A 6,000-nucleotide genomic window follows, 5' to 3' on the forward strand; every position below is an offset into this window, starting at 1 on the left:
GCTCAGGGCGTGATCCCAGGGGGTTGGGATCAAATCCCCCAGCGGGCTCCCCACAGGGAGCCTGCTTTTCCCTTTGCCTGTGTCACTGCCTCTCTCTCTGTGTCTCTCATGAATAAATAAATAAATAATCTTAAAAAAATTATCAGTCTTTCCTCCTTCAGTTTCAAGAATAAATATCTTGGCCCTCCTCAAAATTTAGTAGAGACTTTTTTATTTATTTGAGAGAAAGAGAGAGAGTGAGAAGACTTCAAGGGCAGAGGGAGAAGCAGATTCTCTGTTGAGCAGGGAGCCTGATGCAGGACTCGATCCCAGGACCCCGGGATCATGACCCGAGCCGAAGGCAGACACCCAACTGTCTGAGCCACCCAGGCACCCAGTAGAGAGGCTTGTAAGCTTCAGACTCAGGAATAAGTGTGACCTGCACTCAGTAATGGCAGTTGCTGATGCTCTGGCTCACACATGCTTGTGTGTGTCCAAGGGGCTTGTGCCATCCAGGATGGACAGAAAGGATCCCACCAAAAAAGAGCAAGTCCGTGGTTCTGTCAAGGTCAATGCCCAGCAACTCGGACTACAGGAGCTTTCTGCAGGAGGGACTTCAGAATCCCACCCCACCCCCTGAAAATTCGGAGGAGTATTTGATGAGTTCAGCAACATGTACTCCCAAACCAAAGAGGAAGAGAGGAACTATTGTGCTGTATGTGAAGGAACTCTCTCTAGGCTGCGGTGATCCTAAACCCCTGCAATAGAAGAATCCCTGGCGATGCTTATTGAAACTCCAGATTCCTAGGCCCTGCCCGATTCCTTCTGAATGGTAAGCTCTGAGGTGGGGACCCAGACTCTATTTTACCGGGCTCCCCAGCACGGATGGTACTAGGCGGAGGCTAATGAGGTGCTTATGGCACGACCCTGAACTCGTACAAACAACCCAGAGGGTGAGCATGGCCCCTGTGTTGCGCCCCGTGCCCCTCACTTCCCGGACCCTAGGCCCGCCCCTACTTCCAAGACTTTGGAATTCTGAGGCACATTGGTGACACGTTGAACTGTGTCACTTCCAAAATTCCTGTGTCGGAGTCCTGATCTCTCATACCTCAGAACGTGACTGTATTTCAAGACAGAGCCTTTAAAGGGGTAATTAAGGTTCAATGAGGTCATTAATCCAACATGACTGGCCTCCTTATAAGAGGAGATTGGGGGATGCCTGGGTGGCTCAGCGGTTGAGCGTCTGCCTTTGGCTCAGGTGATGATCCTGGGGCCCAGGATCGAGTCCCACATCAGGCTCCCTGCATGGAGCCTGCTTCTCCCTCTGCCTGTGTCTCTGCCTCTCTTTCTCTCTCTGTCTCTTATGAATAAATAAATAAAATCTTTAATAAAAAAAAAAAGAAGAAATTGGGATACAGACATGGAGGGAAGACCAGGTGAAGACAAAGAAAGAGGACCACATCTACAAGCCCAGGGGAAGCCTCAGACTGAAAGCAGCCCTGCCGATACCTTGATCTCACAGCTTCCAGAACCGTGAGAAAGTAGAAAGTTGCTTAACTCAACCAAGTGTATGGTATTCGTCAGGGCAGCTCCTGCAAACTGACACAGAGAGGACATTCGAGAACCACTGGCGAGGCAGTTAAGGGCATCTGGGCTCTGGCATCACAATGCCCCCATGTGGCTGCATTCGGGATGAGGTGAAATAATACCCAGTACAGTGTCACAGGAAAATAGGAAGCACTCGGCAAACGTTAGCTACAATTACTGTTGTTAATAAAATATATGAGCTTTAACCAGATTCTGCGCCATCTCCTTACATAGCCAAAGTATTTAATCTCACAAATATGTACTGAATGCCAACTTTATAAGCATGGCGCCGGGCCAAGCCTCTTGTGGAGTGCAAAGATGAGAAATAAGCAGTGCTCATCCTCAGAATATTACGCAGAGCAAATCCACCCAGAACAAAATTTGCAAAATTATGACACTGACATCTTCCATATTCACCTGTGCCCCAAGGTGCTCAACCTTTTGATTCCGACAGTGTGTCCCTTCCTTCCCTCATCCCCATCTTTTCCATGTTCAGCTATCTTTTTTTTTTTTAAGATTTTATTTATTTATTCATGAGGGACACACACAGAGAGAGAGGCAGAGACACAGGCAGAGGGAGAAGCAGGCTCCATGCAGGGAGCCGGACGTGGGACTCGATCTAAGGTCTCCAGGGTCAGGCCCTGGGCTGGAGGCAGCACTAAACCACTGAGCCACCCGGGCTGCCCCATGTTCAACTATCTTAACCAGACTCCCCGAGCTAATTATACTGCTCTCACCATATTCCTGTTCTAACCATGCCCCCCTCTCTAACTCTACTGTCATGAGTGACTACCCTGCCGTGACCCACACCGCTCTGATACCTGGTCTCAATCCTCACGTTTTCAGATGTGGTGGGGGCGAGACCGTTCCACACCTCTAGAAGTACTACCACCCCCTGTAATCCCAAGTGTTCTCCTGCCTGCCAAATCTCCCCATATTAGAGCCAAGTAAAATTAAACATAAGCCTGGGTCCATTAATTATACCACACTTGTTCCTAATCTGATTAAATTCTACTCAATAAACATTTATTAAGCACTCCCTACGTGCAAGGTGACACGAAGTTACAAAATGAGAGAAGCCATGTGTCATAACTGTAATGTTGGAGAAGGGAGCCCCGTCCTTGGCTGTGAGAGGCCCCCAAAAGTTTGCCTCAACTTTAGGCCTGAACCCTACCAATCTGAGTGTTAATAGACAATCAAATTTATGACAGTGAGTTTTTAAGTTTTCCATTCAGTTTTATCACATTTCTCCATAACACTCACAGAGATACATGAGCAGGCCAGAACCCTGCCAGTTGTACAAGCAAATGTACCGGGTACAGCTCCCCAAAAAGATTTCGTGCAACCCGCTTCTGTAGCTCTCCATGCTGTCTCCTCGTGGTTGTCCACTGTAAATGCCTCACAGTCTCTTGGGAGATGGGCTAAGGATCTGAAATGGGTTCGAGAGCCTTCTTTTGCTCAACACATGGGAAGCTGCTACAGCTACACCACCAGTGTAGACCGAGGTCTTGAAGGACCATCTCGGTATTCAGCTGCGAGGCTTCAAATGGCTCCAGCCAAACTCTAAACCTGCCACGGCACTGCTCAACTGGGCAGCAAGTCCTCGCTTCCCGGCCAGCATGTGCCACCCGTCGTTGATTATTGTTCTTCTATTTCGTCCGATCTGATTATTGCTACTTGCTTTATCAGCTTGATTTACTATCTTATATAAAGGAAGTAATTTATTTTAAAGATTACTTCCTTTAAAGATTTTTAAAATTTATTTATTAATGAGAGACAGAGAGAGAGAGGCAGAGACATAGGCAGAGGGAGAAGCAGGTTCCCTGCAGGGAGCCTGATGCGGGACTGGATCCCAGGACCCCAGGATCACAACCTGAATCGAGGGCAGAGGCTCAACCGCTGAGCCACCCAGGCCCCCCTGTGGGCAATATATTTCTGTTCTCCAATTTGAAGAAGGCAACCACAAGGCCCATGTCTATACACACACCCCCTTTGCTTGCTCAACAAAACGTCCTCTTCTGTATCTTAGTGAAATCCCCTCAGTTTCATTCCTCCAAGGACTACTGAGCATCCAGTAAAGGCACCCATCCTCCCTGATTCCTGTAATCTCCATCCCAACAATAGAGAAGGGTGGCTCCTTCTCCCTCCCCGTCACAGTCAATCCCACCAACCCCAAATCTAGACTCAGTACCTCACACGTCAATCTTTCCCAAGGGAGAAATAGACCAGTCCCCTCTTTTGGTTCATCTGAAAACAAGGAGCCAAAGAAATTCAACAAAATCGGCTTTGGGACATACAGCCTTTATTTCAATTGGATAAGCAATTCCATACGACAATTACTGTGAATCACCCATAGAAATGACTCCTTTGAAAAAAAATCTTTACTACTTAAGTTTATGGTAAGTATCAGCATTTGAAAAAAGGTAATTCTGTAGGGACTGGGGAGGGGACGTTGCTCAGCGGTTCAGCATCTGTCTCGGGCTCAGGGCGTGATCCTGGAGTCCAGGATCCAGTCCCACATTGGGCTCCTTTCTGGAAGCCCGCTTCTCCCTCTGCCTATGTCTCTGCCTCTCTCTGTCTTTCTCTGTCTGTGTCTCTTATGAATAAATACATTTAAAACCTTAAAAAAGGATCCCTGGGTGGCGCAGCGGTTTGGCACCTGCCTTTGGCCCAGGGCGCGATCCTGGAGACCCGGGATCGAATCCCACGTCGGGCTCCCGGTGCATGGAGCTTGCTTCTCCCTCTGCCTATATCTCTGCCTCTCTCTCTCTCTCTCTCTCTCTCTGTGTGTGTGTGTGTGTGACTATCATAAATAAATAAATAAAGGTTAAAAAAAAGATTAAGTTCTTAAAAAAATAAAATAAAACCTTAAAAAAATTTTAAAAAAGAGGTAATTCTGTTGAGTCCATACTCAGATTAACTAAATTTGTGACTCAGTCTCTGCAGATGAAAACAAAAGCTTATGGTCCAAATAGTCAAGAGAGTCAAGGAATATCATTTTCACATTACTTATTTGAGCTTTTCTAAATTTACCAATTGGATATCAATTTCCCCATTCGAGCCTATGAATTCAATATATTAATGTCACCGGAATAATTGGATGACTGTTCACTTCTTGCAACTCTACACGTTTACCCAACTGGCTTGTGCTAGGGCTGACTGACTGGGAATGCTAGCCAACCAGCGTGGGAGGCTGACCAAGAAATTTGGATTATGCCCAGTGCCTGCAGCGCAGAGTTCAGGTTAAGAGGCAACAGCTTTGTTCTACCAAATACATGTTCCATTTAGAACCTGGTCTTTCACTCCTGCCATACCCGTGTACCCCCATGAACCACTGGATGTCACATGAAGGCCCTCTCCTGTTTCTCCCAAATAACCTTTATTTATAAAGCCAACTATTTCTTCCCCATGTTACCCTCTACACAAGTAATTAAGGAGACCATTTTTATTTTGCATTTTTTTTTAATTTTAGGAATTTCCATACATACCCAAAGGTAGAGAGTAGAATTAACCATCTGTCACTCCTGTCACCTGATCCCTTCGCCTCCCCCACTTTTCTTTAAACTTGAGTATTTTTTTTAAGATTTTATTTATTTATCTGACAGAGCAAGACAGTGTGCACAGGTAGGCGGAGCGGCAGGCAGAGGGAGGAGAAGCAGGCTCCCCACTGAGCAGAGAGCCCAATACAGGGCTGGATCCCAGGACCCTGGAATCATGACCCACGGAGCCACGCAGGTGCCCCTAAATTAGAGTATTTAAAAGTAAATCCCTACTATAATTTCTTCCCTAATAGGGAAGGACATTAAAAAAAAAAAAAAAGTAACCGCCCTGCTATTATCACATCTAATGACAAGTAATTATTTAATAATTATCTACTAATGCCCAATCAATATCCAAATGTCTCAGTTGTCTCAAAGCTGTGACAAGAGTAAGTGGTCGAAGCTGGGGTTTGAAACCAGGGGGTTGGACTCCAGCCGACTCTAAAAGCCATAACTCCTGGAAGCAGAGAGTCCACCGAGGGCTCTGCTGGAACAGACGGGAAAGGGCAAAGGAAGCAGACAGATAGGATGTAAGAGTGCAGTGAGCACACAGGTTGTTCATGACCTCAGCAAAGTGGCCTCAATCAGGGAGGTTTTCTTTCTTTTTTTAAAGGTTTTATTCATTTATTCATGAGAGACACAGAGAGAGAGGCAGAGACACAGGCAGAGGGAGTAGCAGGCTCCGTGCAGGGAGCCTGATGTGGGACTCCCAGGACCCCAGGATCACGCCCTGAGCTGAAGACAGATGCTCAAACGCTGAGCCACCCAGGCGTCCCCAGGAGAGGTTTTCAAGAAGTTTCCTTTTAGGGAACTGACAGGCCCTAGGGGAGCAAGTTTGGAGGCTGCACATGGAAACAGGGAGGAGGGCCTGGCTCGATGAGCCGAGCAAGGAGCC

The sequence above is a fragment of the Nyctereutes procyonoides genome, unplaced genomic scaffold (assembly GCF_905146905.1).
Source record: "Nyctereutes procyonoides isolate TBG_1078 unplaced genomic scaffold, NYPRO_anot_genome, whole genome shotgun sequence".
Lineage (NCBI taxonomy): Eukaryota > Metazoa > Chordata > Mammalia > Carnivora > Canidae > Nyctereutes > Nyctereutes procyonoides.